Source organism: Trachypithecus francoisi, unplaced genomic scaffold, assembly GCF_009764315.1.
Source record: "Trachypithecus francoisi isolate TF-2019V2 unplaced genomic scaffold, Tfra_2.0 Lachesis_group2, whole genome shotgun sequence".
Classification (NCBI taxonomy): domain Eukaryota; kingdom Metazoa; phylum Chordata; class Mammalia; order Primates; family Cercopithecidae; genus Trachypithecus; species Trachypithecus francoisi.
The window spans coordinates 56,542,892-56,568,475 of record NW_022681465.1 but is presented as its reverse complement, the minus strand read 5'-3'; positions in this window follow the sequence as shown (position 1 = coordinate 56,568,475).

Genomic DNA, 25,584 nt, shown 5'->3' with positions numbered 1-25,584 from the left:
ACATACCTATCTCTCCCAACATGCTAAATAATTCTGCTTGTTATTATTTTCTTTTTTTGCTTTTAAACATTTATTTTACATTTTATGGATCTGAACAATAGTTTTACACAAATATTGCTCAATAAATTGTAATGCAATTAATTTATTCAAAATGGGGAAGTCTTCTTAAAAACTAAACTCACAATACTCAAGTTTTACCTTAAAACTGAGAAAGTCTGAAAGCCTGAAAAGTTAGATTTTAAAAAATGAGATGGATTCAATTTACGTATATAAATTCGCTGAGTAATAAGACGAAAATGTTGCAAAAATTTGTCAAATGTTCTAAGGATAACTCCAACTTTTGCATAGAGAAGCAACAAAAACAAGTTTAGGTGACTCATATAGGAATATTTACATGCTTGTTAGCACAAGTTCCTCAAGTACTGCTACAAATTTAAAGAATTTTGCACATCAGCAAAATGGGACATTTATTGAATCTTGGAGAGGGATGTTCTGCATTCAGGCAAAATAAACATTGCAGTTTTGAGCTATTTTCATTACTCAATTTTTTAAAATACAAAGCATTTCAGTTTCCCAAACTATGTGGAATCACTTGAGGGTGGCATAAAATAGATTAATGCTTGCTGACATCTGAAGGATGTAAAACAGTTGTTCCACCTGCTGTGTCTCTGAGAGATTAATGAGGGCAACCTTTAGATCTACTTCTGGATTTGTCTAAAGGTGCTTTTAATAGATTACCCAATAAAATATAGAACTATTTATACTTTTGTTCTTTCAGAATAAGTGATGTAAAGAATTCATTTAGAAATCAGATAACGAGAAGAAAACTGTAAGTGTTAGCCCTTTCAGTATTCAACCAAAAGACAGGTTTTTTTTTTGTCATATGTTAATATAGAAACAGAATTGATGTTAACCTGAGACTTCTAGAAATCCAAGTTCCCAAGCTTTGCTTTTTAGACAGTTTTAAAATGAGTTCAGAGTGAAGATTTGAAAATCTTGTTACTGTCTGAAAAAAAAAAAAAAGTTAATACTGAGGGAAAAGAAATTAGAGGAGAAAGGAGCCCTACATATGAAAATTACCTTCCACTAACTGCTTTTGTGAAAGAAATAAGTAATTTCTTTGTATTTAAGTAATGAAGAGAGACAGCCTTTGATACAATTAACAATTACTGGTAAATTTCTATCAAATGAATATTCAAAGATGAAAAATATTGACCCACTAGTAGTCAATACTAAAAATACTAAAAGGAATTTAATATTACATTTTAAGGAAGAAAATTAAGGCATTTTTATTCCTTCACATTATCAGTAACTTTCAGCAACTTTATTTTGTACAGTTAGTTGAAATCTTAGGGCAAGGTAAGATGGCATACAACATTTTTTTGAGTTAGCTCCTCTGAGAAATGAGCCGTGTTTACTTGTAAAGACTCAAGTACAAACAAACCTTATTTTATTGCACTTTGGAGATACTGTGTTGTTTTTACAAATTGAAGGTTTGTGGCAACCCTACATTGAGTAACTCTATCAGCGCCATTTTTCCAACAGTGTATGCTTACTTTATGTCTCTGTGTCACATTTTGGTAATTCTTGCAATATTTCAAACTTTTAAAATATTATCATATATGTTATGGTGATTTCTGTTCAGTGATTTTTGATGTTACTGTTGTAATAGTTTTGTGGTGCCATGAACCATACCCATGGCATGGCAAACTTAATCGATAAATGTTGTGTGTTCCGATAGCCCCACCACATGGCTTTTCTGCCGTTTCTCTCCCTCTTCCTGGGTCTTCCTATTCCCTGAGACATAACAACACTGACATTAGGTCAATTAATAACCCTACAGTAATCTCTAAGTGTTCAAGTCAAAGTAAGAGTTGCATGTCTCTCACTTTAAATGAAAAGTTAGAAATGATTGCTGGGCATGGTGACTCATGCCTGTAATCCCAGCACTTTGGGAGGCCGAGGTGGGCGGATCACCTGAGGTCAGGAGTTCGAGACCAGCCTGACCAACATGGAGAAACCCCCGTCTCTACTAAAAATACAAAATTAGCCGGGCATGGTGTTGCATGCTTGTAATCCCAGCTACTCAGGAGGCTGAGGCAGGAGAATCACTTTAACTCAGGAGGCAGAGGTTGTGGTGAGCCGAGATCATGCCATTGCGCTCCAGCCTGGGCAACAAAAGTGAAACTCCGTCTCAAAAAAAAAAAAAAAAAAAAAAAAGTTAGAGATGATTAAGTTTAGTGAGGAAGGCATGACAAAAGTTGAGACAGACTGAAAGTTACATCTCTTGCACCAGTTAGCCAAGTTGCAAATGCAAAGGAAAAGCTCTTGGAGGAAATTAAAAGTACTACTGCAGTGAATACACAAAGGTTAATAAAGCCTTATTGTTGATACGGAGAAAGTTTGAGTGGTTTGGATACATGAAAGCAGCCAAAACATACCCCTGCATGTAACCCTAATCCAGAGATAGGCTCTACCGCTCCAATTCTTTGAAGGCTGAGAGAAGGCAGAAGTTGCAGAAGAAATGTTTAAAACTAACAATTTGGCTTATAAAATTTAAGAAAAGAAGCCATCTCTGTAACACAAAAGTGCAAAGTGAAGCAGCAAGTGCCTATGTAGAAGCTGCAGCAAATTTTCCAGAAGATACAGCAAGACAATTGATGAAGGCGGCTGCCTAAATCTAACTAAACACTAGATTTTCAAGGCAGATGAAACAGTCTTAAAAAGGAAGATGTCATCTAGGATTTTCTTAGCTAGAAAGAAGTCAATTTCTAGCTTCGAAATTTCGAAGGACAGACTGACTTTTATTAGGAGCTAAAACAGCTGCTGACTTTAAGTTGAAGCCAATGCTCATTTATCATTTCAAATATCATAGGACCCTTAAGAATTATGCTAAATTTACTCTGAGTAAGCTCTATAAATGGAAACTAAGCCTGGGTGGTAGCCACATCTGTTTATAGCATGGTTTACTGAGCATGTTAAGCCTACTGTTGAGACCTACTATCCATAAATATTTTTTTCAAAATATTACTGCTCATTGACAATGCATCTGGTCACCCAATAGCTCTGAGGGAGATATACGCAGAGATTAATGTTATTTTTATACTTGTGAATATAGCATCCTTTCTGTAGCACATGGATAAAGGAGTAATTTTGACTTTCAAATATTATGATTTAAGAAATACATTTCATGGCCAGGCATGGTGGCTCACGCCTGTAATCCCAGCACTTTGGGAGGCTAAGGCGGGCGGATCACTTGAGATCAGGAGTTCAAGACCAGACTTACCAACATGGTGAAACCTAGTAAAAATACAAAAATGAGCCTGGTATGGTGGTTGGCACCTGTAATCCCAGCTGTTCGGGAGGCTGAGGCAGGAGAATTGCTTGAACCTGGGAGGCGAAGGTTGCAGTGAGCAGAGATCACTCCACTGCACTCCAGTCTGGGCATCGCAGCGAGACTCAGTCTCAAAAAATAAATTAATTAATTTTAAAAAATACATTTCATAAGATTACACCTATTGCTATACTAATCCCTCTGATGGATCTCAGCATAGTAATTGAAAAACATTTGGAAAGGATTCACCATCGTAGATGTCATTGAGAATATTTGTGATTGATGGGAGGAGGTAAAATATCAACCTTAACACAAGTTTGGAAGAAGTTGATTCCAACCCTCCTCAGTGACTTAGAAGGGTTCAAGACTTTAGTAGAGGAAGTGACTGCAAGTAAGGTAGATATAACAAAACAACAACAACAAAAAAAAAAACTAGAATGAGAAGTGGAGCCTGAAGATTGGACTGAATTGCTGTAACTCATGGTAAAACTTTAATGGATGAGGAGTTGCTTTTTAATGGATGATCTAATAAAGTGGTTTCTGGAAATGAAATCTACTCCTGGTAAGATGCTGTAAACATTGTGAAGTGACCACAAATGATTTAGAATATGTTATAAACTTAGTTGATAGAGCAGTATCAAGATTTGAGGTGTATGAGACCATTCTTGTGTTTCTGTAAAGAAATACCTGGGACTGGGTAACTTACAATGAAAAGAGGTTTAAGTGGCTCATGGTTCTGCAGGCTGTACAGGAAGCATGGCATCAGCATTTGCTCAGCTTCTGGGGAGGCCTCAAGGAATTTTTACTCATGGCAGAAGGTGAGGCAAGAGCAAGCATGTCACATGGTAAAAGCAGGAGTGAAAGAGAGTGGTGGTGTGGGGTGCCACACACTTAAATAATCAGGTCTCAAGAATACTTACTATTGCAAGAACATCACCAAGCCATGAGGGATCTACCCCCATCACCCAAACACTTCCCATCAGGCTCTGCCTTCAACACTGAGAACTAGATGTCAACATGAGATTTGGGGAGGGACATATGTCCAAACTCTATCAGAGAGGATTGACTCCAATTTTGAAAGAAGTTCTTCTGTGGATCAAATGCTATTGAACAGTATTGTACACTACAGAGAAATTTTAGTGAAAGAAAGAGTCGACGGATGTGACAAACTGTATTGTTGTCTTATTTTAAGAAATTTCCACAGCCACAACAACCTTTAGCAACCAACACCCTGGTCAGCAGCCATCCACATCGAGAGAAGACCCTCCACTAGCAAAAAGATTGCTACTCGCCGAAAGCTCAAATAAGCATTAGCATTTTTTAGCAGTAAATCATTTTTAATTAAGGTATGTGCATTTTTTAGTCATAATACCACTGCACATTTAAAAGACTAGCATAAACATAACTTTAATATGCCCTAGGAAACCAAAAAAATTGTGTGGCTCACTTCATTGTGATATTTCCTTTATTTTTATGGTCTGGATCCAAACCCACAATGTCTCCAAGGTGTGCCTGTATTTATTATTTAGTCATTTTTGTGTACCAAGACCCAGTGTTCTCTTGCCATTTATTCATTTTTTTAAATCTATTTTTAAAGTAGTTGTCTTTAAAATTTAATATATCATTCTGTTGCCTACATCACTTAAGAATTATTGAATTTGGGCGCAGATACATTTGCTATTTAACAGATAAAATTAAATGCTATGTCGAATTGTTGTTATTTCTTACAAGGATTTGAAGTAACTGTAGCTGAAGTCTAAATAAACAGGAGCATCAAGTGCAGATGTAGAATTAGTATCTCATTCTATCCTCATTCTTTTTCTACATATATATCAACCCTAACATGCTCGTTTATTTATTTTAAATGATCATATACATTTTATAAGCACTGAACCAGACATGCAAATGAGAGATTGAGTCTCAGATAAATACAGTAAGTTCTCTTTGCATCTTATGTTGCTCATCTTATGCTCGGGCATTATACTCCCATTAGTGTAGAATTTCAGGTATTCTAATGCCTAAAAGAATTTATGCAGGTTTCAGACTCATTACAGTCTAGAATAAAATCCAGTTCTTAGGTTTTCTTTTCCAGTGCTTTAATAATAATCCAAAGTCTTCTATATGAAGCTATTTGACAATTACATATAAAATTACATAGAAATCAAATATCTTGCTAAATTGTGTGTGTTGTAAACACTGAAGAAGTTACGCAGTGATAGTGAATATTGAGGAATGAGGAACTGTTGCTCCCATAAGATTAACACAGGTACACAGTGGTATTGACCAGGGCAAGAGTAAGTCAAAATATGCTATATGGACAGGTGTGTTAAGAAGTGTTTTAGCTGTATGTCAAGTGTGCTGATCCTACATCTACATCTGTCCAAATATACACAAATATTTACCAGTCACCATTTGCCATTCAATCGCTAATCCAAATCATGGCGAGTAGGATGTACTCAATCAATGCCCCCAAAGTAAATTTAGTCACATTCCACCTCTGCTCTTTTAAAGAGGAAAATATAAAGCTTTGTTTTACACTAATTCACTTTGCCTTTGATCATTATAACAAAAGAGACTAAAGTGGAGCAGAAAAAATTACTATCTTTACACAAAGCACCGTTTTGTCAAATAATTTTCTAGGCCTTGAGAAATAACAGATATACTGTTACAAATTGCCCTAAACTACATGTGATTCTTGAAAGATATGAGAAAACTGGAAAGTAATGATTAAATGTAATAGGTTTCCTTATACCCTGACATTGAGAGATGAGACCTGATGAGGGAGAGATAGCCATGCCCCTCAGGCTTCCTTAAAGCAGGTAACATTGCTTTGAAAATCTTATGAGATAGTATTTCTAGTTTTAGGATTTCCAGTGTGGGTTTCCAGGTTAATTGTGACTTGCATTAAATGGTGCCTCTTTAGCATCTTTTATAGACAATGCTTGAAAGTGAATCTAATAGAATGTGGCCGACTCCTAACCTTGGGATAATGGTGCCAGCTGAGGCATTTTCAGGAAGTTATTTTGATACATAGCTGCTATAAGTAGCTTGAACATGACTATTCTTCAATAATATGGCAAGTATATTAAAACATCCTAGAAGTTATGTTATAAGAATAGTTAGGGCATAGGACCATACTTCCTAGACGGAGTAACTCTTTTGCAATCACTTCACTTAGTGCCTTAGTCACCTCTCATTTGTTGTGACATAGCTTATTTATTTGTCCCAAAACCAAACGGGTAATGTTGTAGGAGTATTTTCAGAAGCCTCTCTTACTTACAAATCTCTATAGAATGTAGAGCACATGACTGAATGTTATGCATTTGAATGTCACCTGTGAAGGTGTTATGAAAAACAGCAACTGTGGCACTGAGACATAGAGATCAACAGTATCATCCTATTTAGTAATGCTATTATTGTTTTCATAGTTTTGAGTCTAAATTGGTGATTACTTTAACATTATGAGTGACATGTAAGTACCTCATAATGTACTAAGTCGGGACCCAATTCTGGAAACTAACTAGCTCCTTTTGCTTCTCAATAAACCAAGGACAACAAAAGCAAAAACTGAGAAGAAAGATTCTAGGAAGATTCATTCATTGTTTATGCCAATCACAGCCAAGTGCATGCTACAAAATAACTAATTAAAAGACACATAGTGGCTGGGCCTGGTAGCTCATACCTGTAATCCCAGCACTTTGGTGGATCACCTGAGGTCAGGAGTTCAAGATCAGCCTGGCCAACATGGTGAAACTGCATCTTTACTAAAAATACAAAAAATTTAGCTGGGCATGGTGGTGCATGCCTGTAATCTCAGCTACTCAGGAGGCTGAAGCAGGAGAATCACTTGAATCTGGGAGATGCAGGTTACAGTAAGTAGAGATTGTGTCACTGCACTCCAGCCTCAGTGACAGAGTGAGACTCCATCTCAAAAAAAAAAAGGGGGGGGGCACATAGTGACTTTGTACAAGAGTCTCAGGTATTTAATATGTATGCCTGGTGACAGGCCCTTATGATATATTCTTTTGTGTGTGTTTTTTAAATACCAAGTCATTCATATAGTCTTAAATTTGAATGGAATCTAGAACATACTTCAGACATCAATTCACTCAGTTCACAAATAGGGAAATTATACAGGCTAATAAGTTGTTTTAAATGGCGGAAATTTAGAAATTGGCTTCCATGGTGGCTCAGATCCAAGATCTCATCTTTTCTTGGTGTATTTTGTATTGTTTAAGCTCTATTACTTCTTCTTATGGCTTCATCGAATTTTGTCACTTTTTGTGTGCTGATAAAAAATAAAATGTAATTTTAAATACATATAAAATAACAAAAAAGTTAGTTTCAGAATCACCGAAGATATGGAAGCAGTGTAGAAAAATGTAGGAGACTACAGATCACAGCAAACTCTGTGAAATGCCCTCTTTTTTGTTGCCATGTGCCTGTCATTGACATGGCTTTTACTGTCTCTGAGGCACTGAATCAATACGTTGTCATATTGAGTGATAATATTACATGTAAATATCTCCAAGAGGATTTTGCATGCAATAATGACTCTTTGTGACTTCTCTTTCTTCTCTTTCTTTTCCAAAGCAGAGAAAGGTTGCATACGTTGGGCAGCAACTGACTACATATAATTTATGTTTTCGAGAACAGCTAATTCCTGACCTACAATTCAGCATTACAGGAAATGAGTTAATTTTAAAAATGTATAAATATAGAGACAGTTCATTTTCAAAGATATTTTTAACATTTCTTGTTGAAAATGTCTGCTATAGGAGAAAAGAGAACCCTATTACCTTGTTGGTGGGAATGTGAGTTAGTATAGCCACTATGGAGAAGAGTATGGAGATTCTTCAAAAACTAAACCTATAACTATCATATGAACCAGCAATCCTACTGCTAGGTGTATACTGAAAAGAAAGGAAACCAAAGCCAGGCGTAGTAGCTCACGCCTATAATCCCAGAACATTGGGAGGCAGGGGCAGGCAGATCACAAGGTCAAGAGATCGAGACCATCTTGGCCAACATGGTGAAACCCCATCTCTACTAATAATACAAAAATCAGCTGGGCATGGTGGCACGCACCTGTAGTCCCAGCTACTGGGGAGGCAGAGGCAGGACAATTGCTTAAACTGGGGAGGTGGAGGTTGCAGTGAGCTGAGATTTCTCCATTGCACTCCAGCCAGGTGACAGAGCGAGACCCTGTCTCAAAAAACAAAAACAAAAAACAAACAAAAAACAGAAATCAGTATATCTGATTTTGATAACTTCATCAAGAGAAGAGATATCTGCATTCCAATGTTTCTTGCAGCACTATTCACTATGGCCAAGATTCAGAAGCTACTTAAATGGCCATGATTAAAAGAATAGATGAATACATTTTACATCAGAACGCATAAAGAACACACAAGTGAAACAAAGTTAAATACAAACCAAAAGAAAATAAATGCATTATATAAAGAAGTTCAAAGGTGAGTATCTAGAATATTTAGATCTATATAAGTAATAGAAAAACAAGTCAAAAATCAAAATAGCAAACCAATAAGAAAAATGAACAAAAGTATAAGCAAGAAAATCACTAAGTAAAAAATTTAAAAGAAAGAAAATATTTTCAGGCACACACACAAAAAGGAAATGCAAATTAAAATATTACAATTATTGCAGATGAGATAAGAACAATAATGTTTGGTAATATCAAATATTAACAATGTGCTGGGAAAGTGGACACTCTCAAAATGAACTGGCAGCAATGAATATTCATAAGTCACATTGGACGGCAACTTGATTACATTTGTTAATATATAAAGTACACTTGATCAAAGGCCACTTCCTAGTTCATACGATAGAGAAATAGTTACACAGATATTCTACATGTTCAGCCAAGTTAGCACTCCAAAATAGATTGCAGGTAAGAATGTGAGTTGCAGTAAAGTATGTACAATATGACACCATTTACTGAAAGCTAATGAATTCAGAACTATATTTTTATAAGACAATAATGCAAAATGATCAGCAGTAAAATGATCAGCAAATTGATAGCCTCTAGAGAATGGAGTAAATGGATGTTGGGAGTTAGAATAAACAGAATTGGTTGTGTTTTTTAAGGCTATAGATTCATCTTTCATTTATATAATTGATATGGTTTGGCTCTGTGTCTCCAATAAAATCTCCTCTTGTAGCTCTCATAATTCCCATGTGTTGTGGGAGGGACCCAGTGGGAGACGATTGAGTCATGGGATCAGGTCTTTCCTGTGCTGGACTCATGATAGTGAATGGGTCTCACAAGATCTGATGGTTTTAACAACGGGAGTTTCTCTGCACAAGCCCTCTCTTTTCCTGCTGCCATCCACGTAAGATGTTACTTGCTCCTCCTTGCCTTACGCCGTGATTGTGGGGCCTCCCCAGCCATGTGGAAACGTGTGTCCAAGGAACCTCTTTTATAACTTGTCCAGTCTTGGGTATGTCTTTAGCAGCAACATGAAAACAGACTAATATAATATTTAAATGAAATAAGACAATATCCATGAAAAGGAATAAAAGTAATAAGGAAATAGAATTTCTAGAATATGGGAGAGTGGTAAATTTTAGATTAAACTGTGAGTGTATATTCTATCCCATTCTATGAGTGAGGTAACCTACAGAATGGGAGAAAATATTTGCAGACTACCTACTCAACAGGAGATTAACAACCTGAATATATAAGAAGCTCAAACAACTCAATAGGAAAAATTCAATTGGAGTTTTAAAATGGGCAAAAGATCTGCATAGACATTTCTCAAAAGAATTCATAAAAATATCAGATATTTGAAAAATTATTCAACATCACTGATCATCAGAGAGACACAAATCAAAAAGACAATGAGATTTTATCTCACCTCAGTTTAAATAACTTTTATCAAAAAGACAGGTAAATACAGGCACTAGCTAGGATGTGAGAGAACACATATTCTTTTGTAGTAGACCAATTTTACCATCCTGACCCCAATATGCCTCTGTTCCTTGATTCCATCTGCTAGATTTATTTGAGCTTAGGTTTTCTTCCTATTATTTTGAAGAAAAAATTTACACATATATGTATATAAACATATCAATATGTAAGTTTATACATCAAATATATAATATGTATTTGCATACATAAATATTTAAATGTTATATTCAAATAAAACATATATAGATATATTTAGATAAATATTTAAATATATAAATGTAGATGCTGATATCTGTATATATTTATATATTTAAATATATAAATTTAATTTAAATTTATAAAAATATATAGATTATATGTAATCTCTAAGAGATCACTTATGAGATTTCTCAAATAATTTCATAACATAATGGATTATGAAATAATTATCTTCTATGTTCTGTTTTGTCTTTCTTCCAAGGTCAAGTTTTTTATTTGCATATGTTAACATTTTGTGGTGTTCTTTCATTAGGCATTCACATTAAGGATGAAGGACTTCATAACTGACTCATCTTCCTTCTGTCAATAAAGTAAAAATGTTTTATTCTTTCATTTGTTTTTTTCTGCCTATTTTCATAAGAAAAAAAATCCCTTCCAGTTTTCAATTTCAAGATAGCTGACAACCTCCCATTTTCTTTTCTGATATGGGCTTCTCTTTTGTAGAAAATCCATGTATTTATTTTATTGGTTATTAGGAGAAACAAAGGCAAATGCTTTTTAGACAAGAAGTGGAGATTGCCCATGCCAATTTCATTTTGTGTTTTTTCAAATTCCTAGCACTTTTGTTTTTCCATTATAATCTCTATATACGTTTAAATTACATTGACAAATACCTTTTTATATGCTGTATATTCTTACAATTTAAATTGTAGAACACTGTATTTTCTTAATTATCTTCAATAAGAAGATTAATCCATGCATCATTCCTCCACAAAAAGTTTCTGTTTAATAGATACTTAATATTTGTCATTCATGAGAGTATATACCAGGATTAAAGGATGAATCAGGCCCAGTTTTACCAGAGCTAACACAGTGGTAATTCTTATGAAATACTTGACAAGACTGCTAACTTGAAATTTTGCACTCTCTATGCAATTTAGAGATCCTGCATTCCAGATTCTATTTAGCTCCCTCTTGACTTCAGTTTCCTCTGGCAAAAATTGCTGCCCTCATCTTTCTATATAACTCACTAAACACAAAGTTGAAAGTGAATTTTTGCCTGAATGTATTAGATAGCTTTCATATTCTGGGAAACCTCATTTATAATGTGAAATCCCCCCCGGGCCAAAGATAGGATGAAAAAATAGATCCGACTCCCTTAGGTGGAAAGAAAAAAATACAGATTTTATTGTCTTTTTAGAGATCTAATTCTGTCTTTAATCAGAATTTGTTTTAATTATAATTATTTTAAATTAAATTATAATGAATTATAATCAATTGTGAGGTTAGAATTTTCACCACTTACCTGATGAAAGGAAAATGGAATATTTGAATAGTAAGGATTGTGCCTATATATGGGTAAGGACAAAACTTTTTTTAATTGAGTGGCCTTTGTCTAAGTTATTTATTATATTTATCCCACTTAGTCCAATTATAACACTGTCTTATGCCATTTGAAAGTTGAATGTCTCTAAATATGACAGCTTTACTGGTCACTTTGAAACTCAAAAACATTGTAGAAAATATTGACAAAACAATATTGTTCAAAACCTTTATTTTTCAACTAAAACTGCCCAGGAATTGAAAGTAAATATGCTTTAATTGATTTCATGTTATCTCCGTTTTTAAATGTAAAAGAGTGATTTGTGATGTGGCAAAGAGCAAAATATAGTGTTACCACCTTTTTTTCTCTCTCTGCAACAGAATATTAAGTAGTCCCACCTTCTGTGCTCTAGGTTGAAGACTATAAGTTATGCATAAAACAGCATTCTACTCTAGTAAGCATACAATTCATCTTGCTTTTGTTAAACTAAAGAAAGCAATTTTCTGATCCTTAGAAGTTGCACAGTGTTGTATAAGATGTAGCGATATACAACTTGTTAAGGCATATTAATATAAAATAAATTAAATACCTTTGTAAGGCGGTGAGTCCAAAATTTGACGATCTATGCAGTACATCTCATCCTTTTCTCAGTCTCTTTACTTTAAGACAATTTTTGGTGGACATGACTTTTTATTATCTTTATTTTTTGTAAAATTTTAAATATTGTAAATATTTAGCAATTTGAATATTTTCTTAGGTAATTTAAAAATTGCAATAGCTTTTTGCTGTTAATATTTTTATCAACATTTTGTAAATGTTATGGTGAGTAGGAGAAAACTGTTCCAATTAAGTCTATATAAATAAAGAAAACTGAGATACAGTAAGACCCTTTTATCTGAAGATGTAGGTTTCAAGACCCCCAGTGAATGCCTAAAAACATGGATAATACAAAACCCTAAGAGTGGTATGAATTTTCTCTTTTAATTTTTTTTTTTTTTTTTGAGACGGAGTCTCGCTGTCTCCCAGGCTGGAATACAGTGGCTCCATCTCAGCTCACTGCAGTCTCTGCCTCCCAGGTTCATGCCATTCTGCCTCAGCCTCCGGAGTAGCTGGGACTACAGGCGCCTGCCAGCACGCCCGGCTAATTTTTTGTATTTTTTTTTTTTTTAGTAGAGATGGCGTTTCACTGTGTTAGCCAGGATGGTCTGGATCTCCTGACCTCGTGATCCACCCGCCTTGGCTTCCCAAAGTGCTGGGATTACAGGCGTGAGCCACCGCACCCTGCCTTGGTATGCATTTTCAATCTCATACCCGAGAGCGTTACCAAATGACTAATGAACTGATAACATGGAGCGTGGATACGCTGGACACAGGAATGATTCACATGCCTGGGGGATGAAGCAGGTCAACAGGAGATTTCATCATGCTTCCAAGAATGGTGTACAATTGAAAACGTATGAATTGCCTATTTCAGAATTTTCCCAATTAATATTTTTGGATTGATGTCCATGAGTAGCTGAAACCTTGAAACCGTGAGTGAAAAGGAACTACCATCATTTGAAAAACATCTTCATCAAAAATACCTTAATCCACAGATATAATCTCAATAAATAGAGCTTTTTATTGGCAATGACCATGGATAATAAAAAGTTGATGTATAAACTGATTTGTTCTTTCAAACTCAACTTTCTGAGTAAAATCTCAAAGGCTCCGTTTAATTCAAGGTAAAGGACTAAAGGGCATTGCTTCAAGGGACGAAATAAAGTCTTTCTCTGATTGGAGCTAAAGGAACTTTATGGATTACATCATATATAACATAATATATACAATTTCAAAGCCACTTTGATTCATAACCTAAATGTGCTTCATAATGTAAGGCCAATAACACTTAATGAGAAACTGCCAAAAACTGTAATAAGAAACTGGTGACAGCCATTAGCCTTGCTTGTCTTTAAGATTTTTTGTGTGTGATTTCAGGCCCAGCTGACTTACCTTTCATACAGTGAAAATTTGAAGAAGTACTCAGAGGAAAACATGAAAATTGATCCTTGTTACATATTACAAACAATTAAAAAGAGATAAAAAGTAACATCATCAAACTCCTCTCCTTTTTGTCTTGCTGGTTCTTATTTTATTATTAATTTATATTTTTTGTTTTTTTTGTTTTTTTTTGTTTTTTTTGAGACGGAGTCTCGCAGTCACCCAGGCTGGAGTGCAGTGGCCGGATCTCAGCTCACTGCAAGCTCCGCCTCCCGGGTTTACGCCATTCTCCTGCCTCAGCCTCCCGAGTAGCTGGGACTACAGGTGCCTGCCAACTCGCCCGGCTAGTTTTTTTTTTCTATTTTTTAGTAGAGACGGGGTTTCGCCGTGTTAGCCAGGATGGTCTCGATCTCCTGACCTCGCGATCCACCCGTCTTGGCCTCCCAAAGTGCTGGGATTACAGGCTTGAGCCACCGCGCCCAGCCCTTAATTTATATTTTTTGAAAGATTCATAGCACTATTCCAAAATGGCTTACATAATTTTGTATAGAAAATGTGCATACGTTGGTGTATTTCTGATGTATATTCATGAAGTAAAATACAATTAAGTCAAAACTTTTATGTTGATGTTGTTTTTCTCTTTTGTTGTTTGATTTTAATTTTTAAAAAATTTTCATTGAGGTAAAATATGAATATATAATTTACCATCTTTCCCATTTTAAGCGCACAGTTCACTGTTAATAAATGCATTTATATTCTTTTTTTTCTCTTTGATTTTCATTTTATTGAGGTTCCGGTACAACCAACCTAGTCAGTGGTACCTCAGATTTTCATGTTGTATTATGGGACAAAATTACTTACCTGCCCAGTTTCATTATCAGGAGTACAAGAATATGCCATTTATTATTGTTTGAAGGACAAATCTACAGCTAGTTTTCTAGCATCCAGGACTTCAGGACTTTAGTGGGTGTGTAAAGGGGTGGTAAGGAGAGACAGAAAATGAGGCTGTGAAAGTCATTCACTTAAGCAGTAACAACCAAACCAACATACAAGCAGTGGCCTCTTTTTGCTTTTTTAAATTAGTAAATAATGTTTCTTTAAATAATAATTTTTAATAATTTTACACCTTGTCTGTTAATTTCCTATGTCACAGGGGAAGGTTCATCTCACTTTCCTTTCTTCTTTCAAAGCAAATGGTTTCCATTGCCATTTTATGAAATGAGGAAAGCATCCTTCAGCTTACCATGTTTCTCCTATTTAGACCTTTGACACCTTAATTGCATGTTCTTATTTTAAATATTTCTCTCAGTCTATTAATTGGAGACTTATTTTTTATTTCCTAATTTATCATTTCCTTAAGTTTTATGGTTTTTTCCGTCTCTCTATTTATTTTTTTGGGTATTTTTTCAGATGGCAAATGTTCTTCAAGTCTCTCTCAGCTTTTTGTTGCCTCTTTTCCTATTTAAGAATCAAGACATTCAAAGACTGACTCTTGGTGGGCAAAGGTTGTCCCCTGCAAAGTTCACTCTGGGTTCGGCAGATGAGGAGTTGGTCATATTGTTGGGAGTCTTCTGGAGTGCTAGAAGAAAATGGTTTTACCCATAATAGCTACCTTCTTTTCTCCAACTATTTAACATATTTTATCTTTTTCCCTGCCCAACCACCCAAAAACCTCTTCTTCCTTTTGGCAGGAAGTGTTAGGTTTCCTGATATCTGAGGTGAGACAAGCGAGGCAGTTCTTAACATTCACTTTCAATTAATCTGTCTCTGTAAAGTACCATTTCCAACTTTCCTTATAACTTCTATCTCTGATATAAGAGCCTGTCTGACTTTCTGTTGTGCAATTCAGACACCTTCTCTGATTTATCTCTTTACATATGCACTAGGTCCTGGCTCTTGCTGCCATTTAAAATCTCCTAATCTTTTTCTCTTTCCTGAGCTTGTTGAAATCTCTGCTTCTTGTAGCTTCTTTATTGGCCCCACGATTATGGCTTTTTACCAGTATTTTTCCCTTATTGTAATTTTACTTAAGCAATGAGAGGAAATAAACATACCCTGCCTTGTAAACTTGAAACATTATTATCTTTTTTGGACATAAATAATTTGGACAAAAATATTTACTTTCCAAAGTGAATAATAAAAACTTACACATTCACAAGTTGTTACCAAGTAAGTCTATATTTCCTAAAAGAAAAGATTGCGAATAATTACTTAATTGAATTACTAATGACGAATTAGATTAGTCAGCTAATCTTCATAATACAGACTTCTAAGTTGGTATTGATTTTTTTCTCTGTAATTCTTGAAAACGCATATTGAAGTTTATCATTTTAGGCAATTGCACAATTAACAATAGCTGTTCAAATTAGGCATGAAGAAAGTATGCTATATACAGATGGCAACCTGACTTGAGCTGTCTGTCACTTTAAGAAGGAATTACCCCACTGGAAACTGACTTTTATACATTACATCCATATTCTTTCTTCTTTTTGCTTTCTTCCCATACCCTCTGCCTGTCTGTTGGTTTATAGATCACTTCCAATGCACATTATCTTTGCCAGAATAGATGGCAATGCCTTTCCCTTGTTTGGTCACCTGTAAAAATTATATCCGTTGCTCAAATGTTCATTCAGGTAAGACCTCCTTGGTGATGCCTTATGGCCTCTCAGAGTTCCTGATCTCTGTAAATCAGTCTATTATGAAAATCGCATTGTTATACTTTCATATTTCTTTCAATTTGTTTGTAAATGTTTGCAAGGTGGAAATGCATTTTTAAATCACCTACTCCTGGTTTTCAACTTAGCCTTTTTCCCTTAGAATATGTGAAAATGTATGTATTTAACAAATTAATTATATGAATATATGTTACATTTATGCTGTCAAAGAAAAATTACAGTGGACAAGTTTAAAAAGCAAGAAAGACTTTATTCAAGACTATTGCAATGGGGGAAAATTATACTTAACTCCACTAGAACAAAAGGTGGGAGAGTTTTTAAGCATAAGAGAGAACCAGTAGAAGTAGTTGGAGGGTGTTAGGGAGAGGTTGGTCAGTATGATCAGGTCATCTGTGTTTGCTAACTGTCCTTTATCAAAGTCAGGCTCCAACCTTCCAACAGAGATCGGAAGATAGGGACTCTATCTTTCTTCATGATTATATTTCAAAGGAATGGCTCTCATGTCTTGAGATAGACATTTCTGGGTTGTAGAAGATTTACATCTTGAAGGGCCAGAAAAAGAATTTACAATGGAGAGTTTTCAAAGTAAATACTCTAAGAAAATGTAGGTCAAGGACCTATGGTCAAGATGAAACCTAATTAGTCAAACTGAGAGGAACTCCGATAAAAAATCTCATCTGGAAACAACTGGCTTATATATATTTAAGAATTATTTAATGTATTCTTAACCAAAAACAATATTTTAAAAAGTTCTTTATATGAAGTTTAATCATTAATTAAAATTTGAAACACCAGTGGTTATCAGATAGCACAATGCTAGACCTCTTTAGATGTGCTTTCTCCAGAATAGAAAGGTTAGACTGAAGGATTTCTGGATATATACAATGCATATTGAGGAGACTCATGACTGGTTCTTGAGAAAATATTTTCATTTGTGCCTGAAGTCACTGACTGTTCTCACGTTTCTATGGAGATGGAGTATTAATCCATCAAGTTGTATTTGGTCATTTGTTTCCATAAAAAATGAATATCACAATTTTTATTTAATACATATTTTGCACTTTGCACTGTGTCAGTGCTTGCCCATACCCTTATTTCATGCATCTTACAAGTCTGTCCCCTTCCAACCCTTCTAAAGAATTGCTGTTATATGTTAATATACTGCCCCTTCTGTTTTTGTCAAAGGCAAGTACACTTATTTGGGTATTTTATCTATTGCATCTTTCATTGTGTCCTGTTTTAAAGCACATGTTAAAATTTATTTTTAAACTGATTGTAGGAAAATATTTCATCCTTTGAAATTTTTTTTTAAAATTCTAGTAGATAATAAAGGAATGTAGCTGATTGTGTTTCTCTGTTACGCTTTGATCCATAAAAAGTCTACCAAACAATACTACAATTTGACCTATAGCAATTGTTTATCTAATTTATCTGTGTCTTCTGTCCTTTTTTTTTTGACCAGTTTTTTTGTTGTAATATATATCTTGTTTTGGTCTTGATTGGTTGTATTTTGTTATTGCATTATGCAGTTATGCATATTCTTAATAAGCTGCTTCAAGATCTTTATGATATAATGTGGAGTATAAACATAAAAGAATACACAAATACTTAAAAATGCTTAAGGAAATAAATAAATCCTTAAGGAAGCCCTGAATTGAAAAGTGGGTCTAAAGCACACATCTGTAATGTCTATAAAAATCCATGATCGAAGGTGATCATGAAATGAGAAAGAATTTTGAAGTGTTTTAAATAAATCAGGATCTTTTACTTAATTATTTTATATTTAAAATCCATGATTCTAAAAAAATGTTCAAAGAAGGCACTTTTTTTTTTTTTTTTACTTATGTGTTTTGCAACATTTTGTCATTCGGGAAGAACAAAATATTGGATATTCTTCCCACACACTCATTTTAAGGATATTTCTAAAGAGATGGCATTTCATTTTCCAAGGAATACTGCTGCTTTTATTGCATGATTGGTTTCATTGTGAAGACATTATATAAATGAAGCATACAAGAAAGATTCAGTTTGGAAGTATTGAGTTTATTTATCCTTGATTATTTCCCTGTAAGAAAATTCATGACTTTTCTTGCTTTCTAGTTAAATTTTTAATTTATGAAAAAAATACAAATTTTTTAAATATTAATTTACAGTCATAGAATATCTTATTCCTTTGAAAGAAAAGAAAAGCACAAGAAGACACATTTAAGATTAAACTGGATGGTTAGGAAGGAAAATGATATTGTGTGTTCAGAAGACTGGTAAAGGGAAATTTATATTTAATCTCCTAATCCAACAATATTCTGTGCCAGATTATGTTCTATATCAGCCATATAATATATATATATATATATATTTTTTTTTTTTTTTTTTTTTTTTTTGAGACGGAGTCTCGCTCTGTCACCCAGGCTGGAGTGCAGTGGCCGGATCTCAGCTCACTGCAAGCTCCGCCTCCCGGGTTCACGCCATTCTCCTGCCTCAGCCTCCCGAGTAGCTGGGACTACAGGCGCCCGCCACCTCGCCCGGCTAGTTTTTTTTTTTTTGTATTTTTTAGTAGAGACGGGGTTTCACCGTGTTAGCCAGGATGGTCTCGATCTCCTGACCTCGTGATCCGCCCGTCTCGGCCTCCCAAAGTGCTGGGATTACAGGCTTGAGCCACCGCGCCCGGCCAATATTTTTAAGGAAAACATGAATAAACTGTTTTTATTTTATTCATGCTCCTTGGATAAACATCTTTCTGTCCTAATTTTAATAATTGTGCCCCAGCACATTATTAAGTGTTCTTGAGAGGGTAACAAATAGGTTGATCACAATAGTTAGCTCTACTTAAATAGATTTTAAATGCCCTTGTTTGATTTCTGGTTTTATTTCTTATCAATGGTAAAAGACTCATGTCACAGCGTAAGAAGGTAGTATCTGTACTACCCAAAAAGTACAGAAGTATCTGTACTACCTAAGAAGGTAGTATCTGTATGCAGTTTAATGGAGTCAGTAGTGATAGTAAGTCACTTTATGCTAGCAGACATCATTACATAGTTAAGTAGGCTATTGTAATAAGCATTAATTTCTGTGACAGAGATACATTGAATCATATTGTGCTGCATTTAATAGGATGTCCACTCACCAGTAGTTTTAGATATTGAAATAATCTTCATTCCATAACCATCCTTATGTCAACAATTAATTTATTAACAATTGAATTAAGAGAATATTTGTCATATTCTCTTTTTTGTGTTATAGAAATTGAGTTTATTTTTTAGAGCAGTTTTAAGTTCACGCAAAATTGAGCAGAAGATACAAACATTTCTCATATACTCACTGTCCTACCCATTCATAGCCTCCTTCATTATCAACATCTCCCAACAGAGTGGTACATTTGTCACAATTAATAAACCTACGTGGACACATCATTATCACCCAATTGATAGTTTCCCATTAGGGCTCACTCTTGGTATTGTACATTCTGTGGATTTTGACTAATATATAATGACATGTATTCACCATTACAGTATCATACAGAATAGTTTCACGGCACTAAAAATCCTCTGTGCTGCATGCATTCATTCCACCCTCTCCCTAATTCCCAGCAGCACCTGATCTTTTTACTGTCTCCATAATTGTGCCCTTTCTGATTTATTTAAAACATTTCAAAATTCTTTCTCATGTTATGGTCATCTTCAAGCATTGATTTTTATAGACATTACAGTAGATACGTGTTTTAGACTCACTTTTCAATTCAGGGTTTTCTTAAGGATTTAGTTACTTCCTTAAGCATTTTTAAGTATTTGTGTATTCATGTCTATACTCCACATTATATCACAGTGATTTTTTGACAGCAGTTTGCGAAATGTGCATGTGAGGGATCTAAGTTGCATGCTTCTTATGAGAATCTAATGCCTGATGATTCGAGGTGAAACAGTTTCATCCTGAAATCATTCCTCCCACCCTATCTGTGGAAAAATTGTCTTCCATGAAACTGATCCCTGGTGTCAAAAAACTTGGGGACTGCTGCTATAGATCAATTTGGGAAGAAGTGATATTGTGTCAGTGTTTGGTCTTACTATCCATTGTTATGGAATATCTCTCCGTTTGTTTAGTTCTAATTTGATTTCTTTCACCAGCATTGTTTAGTTTTTTTCATATAGATCTTCTATACATTTGTTAGATTTATACCTACGTATTTCATTTTGGGAGGTATTAATATAAATGATATCCTTTACTTAATTTTAAATTCCCAGTGTACTCCTTATATGCTAGACAGAGTGCTACAGCCTAGGGATGGCCATAAGTCAGAAAAGAATCTCTCGTCTACTTTAGGGTGCTTTTTTCAGTATTCCATACTGGAATAAAATGGTAGTTGCCACTAAAATGTTTGACACCAAAAGAGAAAGAAAATTAATTTTCAGATGATGATACAACTGAAAATAAACTTAAATATATTTACTCTTTGAAATTGATTGCAACCATTTTTGTGTTGCTGAGATGAGGTTTCCAGTGTTTAAGTTATCATTTTGGGTATCATACCTTTTACAGGAGAAAACATTAAAAGTTAGTGATCCATTAACAAATTCGGAAGATTTCATTCTCCTTAGGGCTTAAAAGTGTAATTTTCCAAAACATTCCCTTATTTATCTTTTTTTTATTTAGGCAAGAAGTTAAGTACCTTTTGAGGTTTTGTTAAGCATTTCATTGGAAGCAAACAAGTATAAATACCTATCCATTAAAAGATACAAGTTAACCAGTATATTATATATTTTTAGGAAATATTAAAAAGAATATTAATTCATGTATATTTTACACTTATTTTAGTTCTTAGTAGCTCCTCTAGTCCAAACCATTGAAAATCTTTCTCTTTCTCTCTCATATAAATGATACCCATCCTCATGTGTGCCAGAATCCATTGGGATAAAAAATCCATAGACATAAAACTACAGTATAATGTGATCAATGAAAACTCATCGTACCTGTATAAAATGTTAATAGAAAAATGGGGGTGTTGGGCAGGCATGGTGGCTCACACCCATAATCCCAGCACTTTGGGAGGACGAGGTGGGCATATCACAAGGTGAGGAGATCGAGACCATCCTGGCTAACACGGTGAAACTCCGTCTCTATTGACAATACAAAAATGAGCCGGGTGTGGTGACTGGCACCTGTAGTTCCAGCTACACGGGAGGCTGAGGCAGGAGAATCGCTTGAACCCAGTAGGCAGAGGTTGCAGTGAGCCGAGATCATGCCACTGCACTACAGCCTGGGCGACAGAGCGAGAATCCGTCTCAAAAAAAAAAAAAAGAAAAGAAAATGGGGATGTCAAGTTGTTTTTTCATTTTTCTCCTAAGGGAGAAGAACTGGTATGTTAGGCAGTGAATAGGAGGATAATTAAATTACAAGGACCTGTACTGCTTGGAAATTTAAGGCATGATGACATGTTTGTTTGTTTTTGCTTTGTTTTGTTTTAAAAAAGCAACAACAAGGGATCTTAGGAAAACATGAGCTTGGAGAATAAATTTTAAAATATTATGAAAGGCTATAGAAGGAGCTCTCCCCTTTGTATATTTAAAGTCTCAACATAGTAAAATTACTATGGCATTATTTATTTATTTTCTTAAAGAAAAGCTCAGATAATTCAACAAGACACTGTATCTTCCAGAAAATCACCTATGCTCTGTTCACTCCTATATACACTGCCTCCCAGGTTGTATCTGTAAGTGTATCACTTTCATGTAAACAGATATTGCCAAAAAAGCAACAAAACTATTAAAATGTTTAGTAGTAAAAATATTTAAAGTGTATCATATAAGATTGTGATGTAAGATAAAAGGAAATGAAAGAAAACCATCATGTCTATAATTCTAATAAACATATTTAATGTTTTTGTTGTTATAATTTTGGAAAAGTATAACTTTGACCTCAAATGGATTGCTAGCCTTATCTATTGATCTCTGTTTTGCACAGCTGTTATTTTAAATAAACAGCAATTATTTTTGGTTTATTTGTATTTTTTTATACTGGGTTGTTTCTTTTTTTCCATAGGCATTTAACCTTCAGATAACCATTTGTGTCCCTGACAAGAATATCACATATTTTTTATGATAAATTTGAACACTGATAAAGAAATTGCATCTGGACTGATAGGTTTGCCATGCATTAAGCTTCCCTTAGTGTGGTGGCCCTTGTACTTAGCATGGCCTTTGTAGAGATACTGAAAGCTCTGCCCTTAAGTTGATACAAAAGATTTGTGCCTCCTGTGGGCCACATGAAGGTTGGGTAGCAACCACATCTGCCTGATCTGAGCTTCTCTCCTTCCTGGGTTGGGCCACCTGGTATCGTCTTAGTCTGTTTGAATTGCAATAACAGAATATTAAAGACTGGGTACCTTAAACAACAGACATTTGTTTTCTTACAGTTCTGGAGACTTGAAGTCTAAGACCAAGGTGCCAGAAGATTGATTCTTATGAGGCCAATCTTCCTGGTTTATACATGGCCATCTTCTTCCTGTCTTCTCACATGGACTTTCCTCAGTGCATGCTCAGAGAGACAGGTATCTTTGGTGTCTCTTCCTTTACTTATAAGGACACCAGTCCTATTGGATTAGGGCCCACCCTTATGATCTCATTTAAATCTAATTACATTTTTAAAGGCTCTGATGAGATTCTAAGGAGGTCATCCTATTATTACTAGCACTGTATGATGAGGAAGTCATTCCTCTAAAATGTTGTGATTCTTGCCCAAAGCTACATCTCAGTATGTTTCGAAGCCAGAATTTTATTAAAACAGCTAAGTTTACTCTTAGGTGCAATTATCACCCAAGCAATTTTGAGCACAGAAGAAAAAACCTCACCTGGCTGAAGCGTAGGGAGGGCACACGAGGCAGAGGTGGAAGCAGAGAGGAGGCAGAACCCATGTTCAGGGCTTCCTATGCCATTATGAAGAAGTGGGATGCCATTTTAATTGCAAAGGAAAGACACATGTTTTCAGCAGGAAAACGTTATAACTGGATAAAGTTAAATGATTATTCTGCATGCTGGATGGAGAATGGTCTGTAATGGGCAGGGATAAGATCAGAGAAACCATTAAGTTGCAGTGTGTGGACAAAAAGAAATGGTTATTTGGACTTAAGTTGTAGTAGTAAAGCTATTAGGTAGTCAATTGTGGAGACACTTTGGTGTCAGAATAACATCGACCTGTTATTCTGAAGCTTTCAATGTGGGATGAAAAAAAGAGGAATTAAGAATGACAGCTTGGGTTTGTCGTTGACAAACAATGGAGTTAAGTGACATTTATTGAGATGGGAAATCCCAAGTTAAGGGATGGGTTTTTGTGGGAAAATAGGGTTTCTGACTCAAACGTGAAGTTTAAGCTGCTTGTTAGAAAATCAGATCTGTCAGATTGGCAAAGGGAAATGTCAGTCAGGAGTTCCTAAATGAGATAAGATAACAGATCCTAAATGAGATAAGAGATCCTAAATGAGATAAGATATCAAGATACAAACAATATATGAAATTATGGCACTTGATAGAATGTTTCTGAAATTGAAGATAGAGTAGAGAAGACAAAGAGCCAAGCTCTAGAATATTTCACTACGGTATTGATCTGAGAAGGAGAAATCAGGAAATGAGACAGAAACTTGTACTGAGATGTTGAAAGAAACAACATGAGAGGGGAGTCACGGATTTCAAGAAATAGAAGCAGTGATAGCTAAGTGTGTGAGATGTTGCTGAGAAAGTAGAATGAAAGGAAAACTGAGACATGGCTACTGCTCTTGGTAAGAGGAAGCTGTGGACAAAATACGTAGAAGGTAATTTCGTGAAATGGTTGGGCTTAAATCCAATTTAGAGAGCAATTGAATGAAACAAACTAGGAACAGCAAATACAGCTAGAGCTGTCACAAGTTTTGCTGTATGAGGAGCCCACATATGAGACCCATAGTTGAAGGTAATTTGGAAAATGTTTCCCTTTCAGTTCAGCTGTTTGCTCTTCTGTAAAATCTGGAGATTGTCGATCAATATTTGGTATTAACTAGAAATCAACATTCAATTATCTCACAATGGATCTTTGGTTTTTAGATTAACCATGACACCAATAAGAACAGCACACATTATGAAATATTTCTCTATATTAGAAAGTTCCAGTTGTTTTGAACTACATAACAACTAGTAGACGAACTGTAGCTATGGTACTGTATCAATATTGCTTTCTCCACTGAGAGACAGGCTAAATACAGAGTAGATGCCTACATAATATTGTTCTAGTATTTAACTCAGAAACAAAATAGCTCTCTGGGAGAATAAAAATACAAAAATACTAAGTATCTTGGCTGTGATAAACAGCCATTGGAATTTGAGACTTTATATATAGAAATGTTGGGAGATCCAATGATAAGAGAGTAAACTTTTTATTATTTCCTCAAGAAAAAAAAACAAAAGAAAAACATAATTTCGCCTTAGAAATGATAACATATTCCAAGATGGCTGAGCTGGGTTGCACAAAAGTAAATCTTAAGAAATGGATTGGAGGCCAGGTGCGGTGGCTCAGGCCTATAATCTGAGCACTTTGGGAGTCCTAGGCAGGAAGATTGCTTGAGGCCAGGAATTCCAGGCCAGCCGGGCCAACATAGCGAAACCTCATCTCTACAAACAAAACAAAACAAACAAAACAAAACAAAACAAAAAAACTAGATCAGGCATGGTGATACATGCCTGAAGTTCTGGCTACTTGGGAGGCTGAGGTGGAAGGATCCCTTAAGGCCAGGAGGTTAAGACTGCAGTGAGATATGATCATGCAACTGCACTCCAGCCTAAATGAGATAGTGAGACCCTGTCACTTAAAAAACAAACAAACAAAAAATCCTGGATTTGGTGGTCAAATAGTTTTGAGGGGTGACAATTCTAGGAAGCACTAAGAGAAAGGGGGAAAGAGAGGAAAGAGAGACAGGAATGGAGGGATGGCAATATGACATACACCCACAAACTAATAGCCACCATGAAAAACTGTTCAGAACCGCTGGCAACCTTCTAAGATAAATTTTGGAACTCAGAATTATCTAGGATAATGATTTATCTTCTCCTGTCTCTCGGAGGATAGCCTGTCCCATAGGGTGGGTCAGATATGATATAGAGATACACACAAGAAGCACCAGTTC